The 16098-nt window shown below is 39.3% G+C and overlaps 1 protein-coding gene across 1 annotated transcript in view; it reads right to left on the bottom strand.

Moving 5' to 3' along the window:
- Positions 1-13775, bottom strand: part of Rad17 (Rad17 checkpoint clamp loader component) — a 382411-nt gene extending 368636 nt beyond the window's left edge. Inside the window, exon 1 of the mRNA XM_090380952.1 lies at positions 13540-13775. The gene's annotated coding sequence lies outside the window, so the exon portion shown is untranslated. The remainder of the gene's footprint in view (positions 1-13539) is intronic.
- Between the last annotated feature and the right edge of the window lie 2323 nt (positions 13776-16098).

The raw sequence follows: 16098 nt of genomic DNA, 5'->3' as shown, positions 1-16098 counted from the left end.
TGGTGTGACATAAGCATTGGGAGATCAAAATTGAGAGTAGGAGTGTGCTATAGGCCTAATGACTCTGATGAGTATAATAAGGAACTGTACAGGGAAATAGAGTGGGCCAGTAAATCAGAGTGTCTTATAATGGGAGATTTTAATTTCCCAGATATTGACTGGAATTTAGGGGCTGAATACTCACACACTAGCAGGGCTTTTGTGGATTTATTGGATGATTGTTTTCTACATCAGCATGTTCGGGAGGCAACTAGAGGGAGTAATACTCTTGATTTGATTATCAGCAGTGATTCTTCATGCATTAAGAATCTGCAGATAAATGAACCACTAGGTGGCAGTGATCACAGTGTGCTGAAGTGGGATTTACTCAAAGAGGTAACTACCATTAAGGGTAAAGGGAAGGGTTATTGCTTCCGTAAAGGCGACTACGATGGACTGAGACAGTATTTAAATTCTATACAGTGGGACCAACTGATGATGTTACCAACAGCAAATTCAAAATGGGAAGCATTCAAAGAACTTATCTTGGAAGCTACTAGGCTTTACATACCAACTAAGAAATATTGTTCAAGGTTTAGGCCAAAATGGATGTCAGATGAACTAATGAGGCATATGGCAGAGAAGAAAAATGCATGGGATACTTACAAATTAACACATGACACAGAAGCCTATGATAGATACAAGTTGATATGCAACCAAGTTACAAAGGAGGTTAGGCAGGCGAAGGCAGATTACGAGAAATCCTTGGCAAGGGATGCAAAGAAAAACAGCAAAGAGTTCTTTACTTATGTAAACTCTAGAAGGAAAGGGATGAATCAGATTGGTCCACTTGATATTGATGGGTCAAGTGTTGATGATCCTGCTCAGGTGGCTAACAAACTAAATGAATATTTTGCATCGACATTCACACATCAGGAGTTATTCAGCGAGGGGAATGCCAGAGGTGTATTCAACTCTAGCAGTAAGTTACAGAATCTTGAAATAACTGGGAGTAAAGTGGAGGAGAAACTGTTGAAGATAAACACAAGAAAGGCACCCGGGGTGGATGGGATCTATACAGTTATATTAAAGGAGGCAGCAAAGGAAGTAAGCAAACCCTTAGCCATAATTATGAGAGCTTCCTTGGACTTAGGGGAGGTACCCATAGACTAGAAATGTGCAAATGTGACCCCAATTCACAAAGGAGGATCAAAGGCTGACACAAGTAATTATAGACCTGTGAGCTTGACTTCTGTTCCAGGAAAATTAATGGAGGCACTGGTTGAAGACGCACTGCAGGATCATTTAGACAAGACTTCAGTTATAGCTCAGACACAGCATGGTTTTGTTAAGGGGAAGTCTTGCCTGACCAACTTGATTGGATACTATGATGCAGTCACAAAAGAACTGGATGCAGGGAATAACTTTGATATTATATACTTCGATCTTAGAAAGGCTTTTGATACTGTTGCACATGGAAGACTGCTACACAAATTGGAGCAGTGTGACATTGGAGGCAAATTGCTGCTATGGATAAAGGGGTGGTTGAGGGGGAGAAGACAGAGAGTGGTAATCAATGGATACTGCTCATCGTGGACTGATGTTATTAGTGGAGTCCCTCAGGGTTCAGTGTTGGGTCCATTATTGTTTTCTGTATTTATAAATGATATTGATGATGGTACATCGGGATTAATGTCTAAGTTTGCAGACGATACAAAGGTTGGCAGGGTTGTCAAGGACACTACTGACACTATGCTTCTGCAACAGGATCTGGAAAGGTTGAGCAGATGGGCTGAGAGGTGGCAAATGAAGTTTAACATTGACAAATGTAAAGTACTACACATGGGAAACAGCAACCCCAGAGCAACGTATCAACTCTATGATACAACACTGACAGTGGTAGAGAATGAAAGGACTTGGGGGTGATTGTGCAGGCAGATATGAAGTTCTCTGAGCAGTGCAGACGGGCTGCAAGAGTAGCTCATGGAGTATTGTCAATGATATACAGGAATTTTTCCAGCAGGGATAAGGAGGTGATTATTCCATTGTATAAGGCGATGGTCAGGCCACACCTAGAGTACTGTATACAGGTCTGGAGGCCTCATTTCAAGAAGGATGTAGAGCTGCTGGAACGAGTACAGAGAAGGGCAACAAGATTAGTGAATGGAACAAAGGGGTGCTCTTACGAAGAAAGGCTTAAGTTTTGCAAATTACAGTGTCTGGAGACTAGGCACCAGCGAGGTGATCTGATAGAGGTGTATAAAGCCTTGAATGGTTTAAGCATGCTCAATGCTGATGGGATTCTTCCTCTAGCTCATAAATTCAAATTGAGGAAAGACAGATGTAGGATAGACGTGCGGAAATTTGCCTTTAGCCAGCGGGTGGTTGGTTGGTGGAAAAGACTTCCATCTCTTGTGGTGGAGGTTGATAGCCTAAATAAGTTTAAGGCTCAGCTGGACAGGTATTTTGAACGAACAGAGGGGTGAAGTGGAAGTGGTTTTTTTTTTTTTTTTTGGCTGATGCTGCATAAGCTTGCTTTCTTGCATCAAATGCCTCTACTAATGCTAATGCTAAAGCTCAGTGCCTGAAATCAGCTCAAATTATTGATGCAGAAAAGAGTCAAATCCGAAAGGTTACAAGGGATTAACTTATACTTCAGACTGATAATACCCACTGTTTGTTTACCGAGAGAGCAACAATACAAATGCCATAACGACAAACTAGTTTCACAGGTAAACTTTGATGGGATTTCCTGTACTTCTCATGTGGATGTTCTTTATCTTTTCCACAAGGAGTTCACACCTCATCAGAGTAACCAACCTTAGAAAGCAAACTATAGGAACTGGCCTCGAAATTATACATTATGGTGTCATTGGCAACGCTACAACACTACCCCACTCAGTGCGGGCCAAAATCAACAGGGACGTTTTTTTTTTCTCTGTGAGTAAACTTGTCAGACTCCGCCCAACAACCGGTACAAAGTTTTTAGACATTTTAACAACCGGTGCATACCGTCTGAATATCACCACTGCTTATACCACATTTTTTAAAGGACTTGACCACAATTTCAGTCTTAACATCATGCCGTTAACTACATTTTGTCGCTTGCCGATTTTTCAGTTTTGCACCTGTGCTGTATTGGCACTTTCGGCTTCTGAGACACAAGGCAACTTTTTAACGTATTTATAGGGATAAAAGTACGTCCTATTAGACAACAAATACAATATATGTTAAATGTTTATCCTAGAGACACACTAATGTGCATACACACACTTGCACACAAATAAAAGATATCTGGTTCTAACTGAACTTTTTCTGGATTTAGATTTGTCATTTAATTTTTTTGTCATATTTGTGCTGAAATTTTTGAAGCTGCTATTAAAATTATGCTAAATAATACTGGTCTTTCAATTTAAAAATTTCTAAATTTGAACTCTAACTAAGGATTTTTTTTTTTTTTTTTTTTTTTTCAGTAAGAAGAGTTGTTCAGGCGATGTACTTCTAAAAAGGAAGTTATGCTGATTCCACATGCTTCTAAAAAGAAACTTATGCTCATATTATTTCATCGATGACAGATGAGACAAAATATCTCAATTTAGAATAAATTTACATTATTAAATGAGAGAATAAGTCCTCAATTTCATGCCAAATCATACTTCTACAAAAGATTATTCCAAACTTCTAATATCTCTTTGCATAAACATATTACAAATATTGCTTCCTTTGCATAAAAAAAAAAAATGGGTTTCCTCTTTCGCTCTCAGCATTTTCTTCAAAACAACTACTCCCTCTGTACAAATTTCCGGACTGCCATACCATGGAATATTATTTACAATACTTTTTTTTAGTTCATGAAACCCTGCATTTAACTCCTAACATGGCAGAGCAGTATCTTGAAGCATGCTGGAATTTTTCAACCTCACTTGCCATTAGATCTGCCACTGATGATTTGCACACTGTCTTTCTTTACAAACTAAAACATTTTCTGCACGTACAGCCTTCAAAATTAATTCAGTGACTGAATTTTTTGTCACCACTATTTTATTCAAACAAGACTTACAAGGCACATTAATAAGGGAAGTGGTCTTGAACAGGGAAATATTTTCATTTTTTTCTGGTCCCCGACCACTTATTTCATTAAATGGTAATCACTGCGATAGGATTTTTACTGTATTTTATTTTCCAGAATGAGTGTAGCATTATTTACAAATTAGGTATGTAATTTTTTTTTAACTTCAAAACCTTGCTCCCATTCCTCCATGACAATACAATGATTTTGCCACTTTTCACTTATTTAGAAGGATCTTGGTTTTTGCTGTAGAGTTTTAAGCTTCTACCATATTGTGTGGTTGTGTTATAGCTCAAAAGTGGGGAATTCTGGGCCAATTTGCAAGTTGTTTTCAGCTTGCAAATTGCAAGCTGAAAACCCAGAATAACTCATGGGGGAAACCCTGCTCACTCCACCTGATATCAGCTAACTACAGCCTCATGTGAAGAGGCCTTCAGAAATCCTCCAGTCACAAATAGAAATCAAACCCCCATCTCTCCAAAGTAAAAAAATATGAGGGAGCATTCAAAGAGTTCATATTCTAACCTACTTCTAGTGAATATGATTATACAGTATTTTTTTAGTAGGTGGTACATCTTGTATGTCACTGTACCATTCTCTCAATTTAATAGATTCAATCTTTTTTTTATATATATTTGCAGATGGGTTTGTGAACTATGGAGCAGAAAATTTTCGAAATGGAGAAAGAACTATGGGCATGACAAAATACGATGCAGACATTGGGGGTAAGGCCCTGGACATGCCACAGTTCTGAAGTGGACAGAGCATTTCACTGTGGCAGGGAATCATGCTATGATGCAGGCCATTCTGAACAATCTTCCACATCCACCACTGAGGAAAATGTCAACTGTATGCATGCCCTAGTGATACAGACAAGACAAAAGACTGTTAGGTGTATAGATGAGTCTGTAGGCATTTCAATTGGCAGTGATGAAATCTTTGAAGAGGAAAAAGGTCAGTGCTCGATGGGTCCCATGAATGTTAACAGATGAACAAAAGGCATGCCACAAACAAATGTGCATCACCAACCTGAATGTGCTTTATGACTATCCATAAAATTTCTAGTATCAGATTGTTACAGTGGACGAAATATGGTTCATCACTTTGGCCCAGAGACTAAAACACAAAGTCTAATATGGAAGTATCCATATTTTCCACCTTCCAAGAAGTCCCATGTTGCTCCATCAGCTGGCAAAGTGATGATATGGGATGTAGATGGCATCATCATTATCGACTACCTGGAAAAGGGTGCCACCGTTGCTCGTGCATACTACGGCAACTTTGTGAAGCTGTCAAGGAAAAGGGGCATGGAAAACTGCAAAAATGTTTCCTCCTTAACGACAATGCACCCAGTCACACCTCCCAAATTGCAAAGACCACCATACAGACCAAAGAATTTAAGTTGCTTCAGCACCCACCTTATTCTTCAGATCTTTCCCCTAGTGACTTTTATTTGTTCCCCAAGCTGAAGGATAATATCTGTGGGAAGAGATATGCCTCTGAATCTGAAGTGGCTGCAGCTGTGGATGGATGGTTGGAGGACAGAATACAGATTTTTTTCCCAGTAGAGCATCGGTGAGAGATGTGCACTGCAGTGGCCGGGGACTGTGTCAAAAAATAAAAAGGGAATCACAATAGTACAACTTTCCTGTATGTATTGAAATACAAACTTTTTCAACCACCCTTGTATACTGTCACAGAGGAAAGAAGTCTGGATTAGTCCTTACAGACCAGAGACATTTCTAAAGTGCTTTCATATTGATGCTGAATTAACTGATCTCTGGTTGTTCTGAGTTTTCAGACCACAAACATATATGTGTTCAGCCCACAAATAGTGGGCTGAACACCCAAAATAGGACACTTTAACCTTCTTACAAGATAACCTGACTGGACTAAACTAGTCATATTCCAAAGGTCTATGCTCCTTTCCATTCTTTGGGCCTGCAGAGGACAATGTCCTCTGCAGGCCCAAGGAATGGAAAGATGGCATAAACCTTTGTCCTCTGCTGCACTGCGGGTCTTGGCAAGTGTACTTCCATTGGATTATGTGAGTGAACGATTTGAGCTTTTTGGTGCATGGGCAACTGAGGCCATAGTGCACCAAATGCAATAATTAAATATATTAAAGACAGCAGTAACTTACAAATCAATTACTGTGTACAAATGTATAATGAGCTAAAAACAAGTAAATCAAGATAAAACAGGTAAAGAAATAGACATATATATATATATAACTATTAAAATCAATTATATATGTGTACAAATTTATAATTTTTAAATATTGAAACACTTTGAACACATCATCTTCACCAAATAAAATCTGACTGCTTACATTGGACGTTCACCTCACATACACAGGTCTCTACTACAGAATAAATCACAGAATCCCAAATGAAATTCTTTCCATAACTCTGATCTGGATGCACATATCAACCAAGGAATAATTTGATAAACATTTGGCAAATCAGATGGGATATCAATCATACTGGAAACGTAACACAAATTTTCATATCAGACAAATTAAGAACAAAGAGATTGTTCAGCCCTTGTCTTCACACTTCATTCTTAATCACTGGTCATGATTCTCTAAATTCAAAAATATTGCCACTGGATCTTGTTAATTTAAATCTTTGTTCCTAGAGGTTTAAGGAAATTTGGGCTCACAATATATAATTGTTCCAACTACAACGACCTGAGATCAACATCATATCAAGAAATGATGCTATATTTGTGGGAATTGAAGGCTGCCTCCTTTCAGGTCTTCCAAAGGTTAGGAGTAAACAGATATATGGCTGGGTCACAAATCGCTTCTCCAATTCCTGGACTTCTGAAAAACATATCTACATCTTCTAAAAGATATTTCTTGGCTAAATGCCTAAGAGGATGACAGAGTTTGTTTTTGCATTGGTAATGCACGCGCACAATTTCTAGTACCAAGGTAGTTGTAATGCATTGTTTTAATTATATTAAACGGAGACAACCCTACGATTGTCTCCAACCATACCACGTGGTTCGGTTGGATTTCTGGAGGTCACAACTATAAAACAATAAAAACAGCAGTCACCTGTTTATTGGGCTTCTCTGTTAGTGCAATCTATCATAAACGGATAGGAAACTCAATCTTATTGAATTAGCATTATTAGAGGCATATGATGCAAGAAAGCAAGCTAATCCAGCATCAGCCAAAAAAAAAAAAAAATCCACTTCCACTTCACCCCTCCGTTCGTTCGAAATACCTATCCAGCTGAGCCTTAAATTTATTTAGGCTATCAACTTCCATGACAAGGGATGGAAGTCTGTTCCACCAACCAACTACCCGATGGCTAAAGGCAAATTTCCGCACGTATATCCTACATCTGTCTTTCCTCAATTTGAATTTATGAATTCTCAGGTGATTACTCTGAGCAAGAGGAAGAATCCCATCAGCATTGAGCATGCTCAAACCATTCAAGGCTTTATACACTTCTATCAGATCACCTCGCTGGTGCTTTGTCTCCAGACACTGTAATTTGCAAAACTTAAGCCTTTCTTCGTAAGAGTACCCCTTTGTTCCATTCACTAATCTTGTTACCCTTCTCAGTACTCATTCCAGCAGCTCTACATCCTTCTTGAAATGAGGCCTCCAGACCTGTATACAGTACTCAAGTTGTGGCCTGACCATTGCCTTATACAAGGGAATAATCACCTCCTTATCCCGGCTAGAAAAATTCCTGTATATCATTGACAAGACGCCATGAACTACTCTTGCAGCCCATCTGCACTGCTCAGAGAAATTCATATCTGCCTGCACAATTACCCCAGGTCCTTTTCATTCTCTATCACTGTCAGTGTAGTACCACAGAGATGATACGTTGCTCTGGGGTTGCTGTTTCCCATATGTAGTATTTTACATTTGTCAATGTTAAACTTCATTTGCCACCTCTCAGCCCATCTGCTCAACCTTTCCAGATCCTGTTACAGCAGCATAGTGTCAGTAGTGTCCTTGACAACCCTGCCAACCTTTGTATCATCTGCAAACTTGGACATTAAGCTTGATATACCATCATCAATATCATTTATAAATACAGAAAACAATAATGGTTTGTTATTTGGTTTTTAGGAGCATTAGCAACTAAGGCCATATTGCTCCGGGATATGCGGTGGTCATTCCCTGACCTTTCCGCATCCTCCGTATTTGGTGGTGACGGGTTCGAACCCCGGTCTAATCAAGAAGCGTGTGCTACGCACTGCTGCTCCTTCCCACCTGGCTACGGAGGCGCCAACAACAATAATGGACCCAACACTGAACCCTGGGGGACTCCACTAATAACATTAGTCCACGATGAGCAGTGTCCATTGATTACCACTCTCTGTCTTCTCCCTCTCAACCACCCCTTTATCGATAGCAGCAATAAATTTGCGATAATGCCAACAGCTGGAATTCTGTGGGTTATTATGGTGAAATGTGTTTACACTTCCATGAAACCTTGAATCATACAAATTTTTTTTGTATAAAAAAATTAATTTTCAGAATGTTCTCTTCATTCCTATTTTTAAAGCTTCGTAACTTGTTACTCCGTTATCACTTGCATGTATTGTGTTACTTGGAATTTGTGTGCCATGGTCTTTGTTATTGATTGCTTATCTTTTTACTGTTTTAAATTTTAACCCCCACCCACAAAGGTCAGTGAACAGAAATGTCAACTAGTTCTAGTTGACATTTCTGTTCAATGTTAATTGAACAGAATGGGCCTTGAATGGGTTGAGCACGTTGAATTCTGATGGGATTCTTCCCCTTCTTCAGATTACGAACCTAAGGGGGCATAAATTCAAATTGAGGAAGGACAGATGTAGAATAGATGTGCGGAAATTTGCCTTTAGCCAACAGGTGGTTAATTGCTGGAACAAACTTCCATCTGTCGTTGTGGAAGTTGATAGGTTAAATAAATTTAAGGAGGAACTGGACAAATATTTAGAGGAGATTGTTTTGTAATTTTTTTTTTTGGCTGATGCTGCATAAGCTCATACACTTGCTTTTTTGCATCACATGCCACCACTACTACATCACTGACATTCTGTTCACTGACACAGTACATATTAATTATTCCGATTATCACGTATATTCTTCCGATTTTCACATATCATTTAATTTTTTAATTGGTAAGGTAATAAATTTTTTGGTGAATTTGCGCTTAATGTCTTTACTTTTATAGCCTGTGGATAATATTCCTCTTATTTTCACTAATTAGAATCACTGTTTAATAGAATTAAAATTCAATTCACAACCGTGATCACAATGACCGGCGCTTACTACACATCATATAGTAAACAGTACTTTACTATGGTGACTCCATCGTAACATGATTTGATTGTACAGTGCCGACCAGGCTAGCCGGGTAGGTAAAGTGCCTGCCTGGCAACCCAAAGGTCGCAGGTTCGATTCCCGCCTCGGGCTGGATATCGCGATGGTGCCAAACCAACCGGTTGGTTGGATATCCCGGCCACGATACACAAAGGAAGCAAGAAAAAACTGGTTCCTTCGTGTATCGATCACATTATACGAAATAAATAAATAAAATTGTACAGTGAACCAATTGTAAAGCGAGGGTCCACTATATTTTAACTATTTACATTTAACTATTTAAGTGAAACTTCAGATAATTAGGGCAGCCGCTTAATCGGGCCAAAATGCACTAGTCCCGATGTGTCCCGAACAACCGGAATCGACTGTATAAGCAAATAAACCTTTGCACAAGACTTCTACAACAGAAGAGGCATCCTCCAATGCCTTACCAGTCTCCAGAATAGCTTGAAATCCTTACATTAAGGGGATTTCTGCTCATTCTCTTTGTCCAATCCAGTAATCTTTCCTTTGGCAATACCAGTGCCTCCAAAAGCAGCTTTTTGAAAAATCAATTTCTACATATTTATTGTTTTGGCTGGATCATATTTATTGTTTTGGCTGGATGGCTGTCAATGTCAACAGAATGGTTTGTCCAATAAATCCTGTGGCTTCCTGTTATTCCCTTCTCGTGAATTATGGACATGTTCTAGCCAACACCCTTGATCTTTTTCTAACAAAAAAACCCTTCTAAGTACACTGTTCAGGTGAGTGGGCCTCTAGGCACCTCATATCACAACAATGATCACTTCTCCAACCTTCTCTCATGGCCATTCCCAATTTTGTGTTGCTTGGCATTACAAGAATGCAAAATGAAATGATCTGTGGGATTTCTTTTCTTCTTTTCCTTCGTCAGATTAATATTTCAAATCTTCAGATGTCAATGTTTGCTCAGATCATGTCAGTGAAATTATTCTTACAGGGATGAAATACTTTATTCCACATGCCACCTTAAAATCTTATCCTTTATCTAAACCTTGGTTTTCCAAAAAATGCGCTAAGACTGTTCAATAAGAATGTTACATATTGCAACTGGCTGATCCAAAACTCCAGGTTCATTTTCTACCTACACCAAAGCTCACAATAATTGTAAAGAGTTAACAATCAGTCCAAACTAGATTTACAACAGACTAAGAGTCAAAAACTTGCTTCTTGTCTAAATGGTATTCAGGTACTCTGGTCTCCTGCCAAAGCTATTGGCCACAACTTTTGCCCATCTCCATTCCCACACTGTCAAAACTGGTTGGTTCTCTTGCCACCTTGGCTAAAGATAAAGCTGATCTGCTAGCATTCTTTTCTTCTAACTTATGTACTGATGATCTTGGTAAACCACCTCCTACCATTCCCAGTACACTCCATTCAATGCTTCCCATTGTTTTTCATCAAATTTTGAACAGTCTTCATACCAAGAAATCGCCAGGTCCTGATGGCATTTCTACACTTGTTCTCTAAACCTGTGCTCCAGAGCTTACTTCCGTTGTGTCGCCTTTTTACTTTTTTCCTATTCCAAAGTTGTTTACCTTCTGCTTGGAAATTTGCTCATATCCAGCCAGTTCCTAAAAAAAGGGTGAAAAATCCCTTCCATCCAATTATCGTCCATTGTACTTCTACTCTTTCTAAAGTTATAGAAAAATGGGCTAATTATTTTTCATAACTGGGTGTCCAGTTTTGTCTCTGACTGCATGCTGCGTGTGATGGTAGATGGTTGTCTTATAAAAATTCTCCACTAATGCAGGTGTTCCCCAAGGTTCAGTTCTTTCCCTCACTCTTTTCCTCTTGTATATTAATGACCTTCTCTCATTAACTGGAAATTCTATCCACAGATTGCTGATGACAGTACAATACATTCCACTTTCCAGTCTGAGAAACCTTGCTCTGCATAACCAGCTTCAACTTCTCAAATATCTGCTACCAATTCCCTAAATGCTGATCTCCAGGTAATTCAGCAGTAGAGTAAAGATAACTTAGTTAATTTCAATCCTTCTAAAACTCTGTCCTGTCTTATATCTCATTTTTTCTGCTTCAATGACACTAGACAAGATCACATATCCCTATTAAGGATTACTCTGACTTCTAACCTGTCTTGGCATAAGCACATCACAAATTTTGCTTCCTCTGCATCTAAAAAACTGAGTTTTCTCCTTTGCCCTCAAGCATTGCGTTTCTTCCAAACAGCTGTTCACTCAAATCTTAAATCTGTCCCACCATGCAATATTATTCCCACATTTGGAGTGGTGCCCCTAAAACCTTTCTTAGGCTTCTAGATGCCATTCAAAGGCTAATTAATGACCCAACTTTAACAAAATCTCTCTCTCATAGACATTCTGTTTCTGCTGCATGCCTTTTATACAAAACTTCTATGAGCACTACACTTCTGAATTGGCTTCTATAATTCCTGCTCTCTTTTCCAAACCAGTCTGAACACAGATAAAAGGATGCTGCAACCAGTCAGCATCCTTTTACTGTCCAACTCAAAACTCAGAGAACCAATTTTTTTTCTTCCTCATTTATTTCTTCAACTTGTTTCCTGGAACAACCTCCCTTCATACATGTTTCCTCTAAATTACAAGCTACAGGAATTCAAGTCTAATGTCAACTGGTATCTACTTTGAACTTCTCAACCTTCACCTCATGCACTTTACTATAAGTTCTAATACCTCTCGTACTTGGGTCTTCATAAAAAAATAAAATAAATAAAAAATGTTACACAGCTCCTGAACATTGAAACAAAAACTCTACAATGGCCAGCAATGAGCGTAGTGCTATGTCATTCAGTTTTTCTGACCACTTTATTTCCAGCAATACTTCCTGCTACCCACCGTAAAGGATTCAGATTCACATTACATGAATTCAAAAGGAGTCCTTATATTGTATTTATTTTAAAACAATTTTTATAATTTTCAATAATACCTTTAATGAAAAATTGATTTAACATGATGATAAAATCATGTTTAGCTGATTTTGAGTTTCCCAAGACTTTTGCCTAAAGAGTCGAATGGTGTGAAATTTAAAAAATATATAAGTTCATGGCGGTGGAACTGGTAGCACTTATTCAAAAACTGCCTGGTTGGGCATGCTTGTATGCACAAGATTTGCAAATCTGCCTGTGGGTGGGGAATTTAGTCCACTAAAGACAGTATGAAGTGTAACTGTGTCCTGCTCTTTGTGGCGTGGAGTACTAAGGTGCAACCTTCCTGATGGCTGTTGCTTCCCTGTGGCAAAGTAGGTAGAAACAACTACACAACACAACACAACACACCCTATGAAAATACAGCACTGCACTCATTGCTGGCCATTTTACAGTCCTGTATTCATCACAGTATACTATGGTGGAGTTGAACTCGAGTTTAGGTGCACCCTACAATTCAATGGATGGATCCAGTACTTATGATATCTTCTCTTCCCCCTCCCCTCACAGTTTCAATTTCAGTGCATGCTTTAATCTTATGGAGTCAATAGCACAGCTGGGTCTGAGATCCCAAATATTCCTGCTACAGTAGCTCAACTGAATTGCTGTGATGGTGGGAAGACAAGTAATGAAAGGACTGTGCAGAAAAAAATTGCCACCAGTTGCAACCATTCAAACAGAAAGCTGCAATGTCTGAATCAGCTCTGGAGTGGCAGCCACAGCAAAGTTGAAATAACTTGGCTACTCCAATTTGCAATGAATTATTTTTTTTTTCTTCCAAATAAAAAAAATTCATTCTTAAGTTCAACATATGTAATGTAAAGCACATGGTCCAATAAAAACGAAGAGGTTGACAAGCTGAAAGGGCTTAGGTGCCTAAAACGCATAATTACTGTTCAGATAAACATATAAAACTGTTCCATAATGATGAGCTTTCTTTTATTTTTGTCTGGGCCGAGTGGACCCCATCAGCATTTTTTTTTTTTTTTTTCGTAAAAAGTAATGCTTAATTAATGGAGTCTGCGCACCATGTGAATCAATCTTCACATATTTAAACTTTCAGCCAAACCTTTGCAAATAAAAATAAATATATAAATAAATAACGAAACTGAGTCCTAGTCCATTTTTTTTTTTTTTTTTTTATCAACATAGATAACCTGACGGTACAATTGTAAAGTTCAGCAGTTGATAAACTAGCCTTACCCTTGTAGGAAATCTGTCTCATAGAAAATTAATCCCCTTTCAATATTCACTGATCCAGTGTCTGTAAATTCAATGATCCAGTGTTTGTAAACCACATGCTCTCTACCTTCAAGCCAATATTTTCATTAGAGATACCAAGTATTAGTGATGGGCATAACGAATGAAAAATATCGACTTACTCAATTGTTTCAAATTATCAACTATTTGGGAAAAAATTAAATGAATTCATTCCGTTTTTCATTCGCTCAAAAACAACAAAATACAGTACACATGTGACGCTGCAGTCACACTTACTACTCTGCTAGTCAGACGTTCGCAAAACGGTGTGCCAGCATCAAATTTTCTAATGTATAGCTCTGGCTCTCATCATAGTAGTGAGATACAGAGATATTAACATAATGTACAGAATATACATATAGTAGTAGTGGCATGTGATGCAAGAAAGCAAGTGTATCAGCTTATGCAGCATCAGCCAAAAAAAAAAAAAAAAAAAGAAAAGAAAAGAAAAAATCACACCATTCCCTCCAAATGCCTCTCCAGGTCCTCTTTAAATTTATTTAACCTATCAACTTCCACAACGCCAGATGGAAGTTTGTTCCAGCAATTAACCACCCGCTGGCTAAAGGCAAATTTCCGCACATCTATTCTACATCTGTCTTTTCTTAATTTGAATTTATGCCCCCTTAGGTTCGTAATCTGAACAAGTGGAAGGATCCCATTCAGCGTGCTCAATCCATTCAAGGCCCTATACACCTCAATCAGATCACCGCACAGGTGCCTACTCTCCAGCCACTGCAATTTTCAGAACTTAAGCCTCTCTTGGAAAGAGGATCCCTTCATTCCTCTCGCCAATCTTGTTGCCCTTCTCTGTACACACTCAAGCATATCTACATCCTTCCTAAAATGAGGCCTCCAGACCTGTATGCAGTACTCAATACGTGGCCTGACCATTGCCTTATACAGAGGGACAATCACCTCCTTTTCCCTGTTAGCAAAATTCCTATATATCATTGACAAAACCCCATGACCTGCCCTGGCAGCCTGTCTGCATTGCTCAGAAAACTTCATATCTGACTGCACAATTACTCCCAGGTCTTTTTCATTTTCTACCACCTTAAGTGTAGTACCAAACAGTTGGTACGTTTCTCTGGGGTTACTTCTACCCATATGCATTACTTTGCATTTGACAAGGTTAAACTTCAGTTGCCACTTCTCAGCCCATCTTCTCAAATTTTCTAGATCCTGTGGCAATAGCACACTGCCATTACTGTCATGAACAACTCTGCCAACCTTTGTATCATCTGCAAAATTTACTAATCTGTTTTGTTATTATTATTAATAGCCCAATGGTGCAAGGAAGCCTGATGCTTATTCTGCACCAGGAAAAAAAAAACAAATTCCTGAGTTACCCTGAGAGAGAGAGAGAGAGAGAGAGAGAGAGAGAGAGAGAGAGAGAGAGAGAGAGAGAGAGAGAGAGAGAGAGAGAGAGACAAAAGTACAAGGGAATCACCAAGAAAGGGAAGAATGATGATATCCAGCTCATGACCCTGGGTGTGCCAACCCCCATTCTCACCAGATGTGAGCCCCCGGGGTTAAATGTTACTAATCTGTGGCTCTCATAGCCTACGATCGTTATATCTAAATACAGTGCCTCGCTGAATATTATTATTATTATTTCTCCCTGATTGGGGTCCCACCTCATGACGGGTATTCTACCAACTACACAGGTTGTTATGTCTGGTGTTACTGTTCTTCGAGGAACTCTCTACAGGGGTTCAGGATTGCAACTTTCCCGAGTTCCTTGTAGGTGTTCGCTAGGAGACCTATTGCCGCTAGGTGTTATGTAGGGTCTTTGGCACCGTACCTGTGGTTGACACGATGATCAGGATGGTCGTTACTTGTTCTATAAGTCACGTCTATTTGATGTCCTGTCTTAGGTTCGTGTACTTCCTGATTTTTTCCATATGTGTTTTTTGCAGGTTTCCAGTGTTGGGTACCGCTATGTTAACCAGAGAGGTAGCCTTTTCCTTTTTGTCTACAAGTGTTATGTCCGGTCTGTTTTGCGCGATTGTCCTATCCGTTCTTATGGCGCGGTCCCAGTACAGCTTGTGGGTTGGGGTCTATAGTACTGCCTGGGATTCAACTTGTAGTACAGTACACTTTCTTCGACCAACTGGTATTTCCTTGCTAGCTTCAGATGTATTATCCTGGCTACCTGGTCGTGTCTATGAGTGTACTCAGTCTAGGTGATCGCCTATGCATCCCGCTGTGATGGGTTAGATCGTTTCTGAGGCTAGGTGGCATCGTCGACATGTGTTGTCGAACACTTCGGGTTCCTTGCCGATGTATTTTCTATAGTTCCTGGTGTTGATTACCGGGTCTTGGATGGCGAGCATGAATACTTGAGTCTCCGGAAAGAGCGTCCCGCTCGTGAGCCATGCATTGAAAGCAATTTTATCTATATGATCTTGATGGAGATCGTTGTATTGTCTGCCATGGAGTGTCTTCTAGGCCCATCTTTCTAGCTTCGTTTGTACATCCTGGTTGGGAGGACTCCGC

Source organism: Mastigoproctus giganteus, chromosome 9, assembly GCF_048544385.1.
Source record: "Mastigoproctus giganteus isolate SK-2022 chromosome 9, ASM4854438v1, whole genome shotgun sequence".
Classification (NCBI taxonomy): Eukaryota; Metazoa; Arthropoda; class Arachnida; order Uropygi; family Thelyphonidae; genus Mastigoproctus; species Mastigoproctus giganteus.
This window is presented reverse-complemented; position numbering and strand designations above follow the sequence as displayed.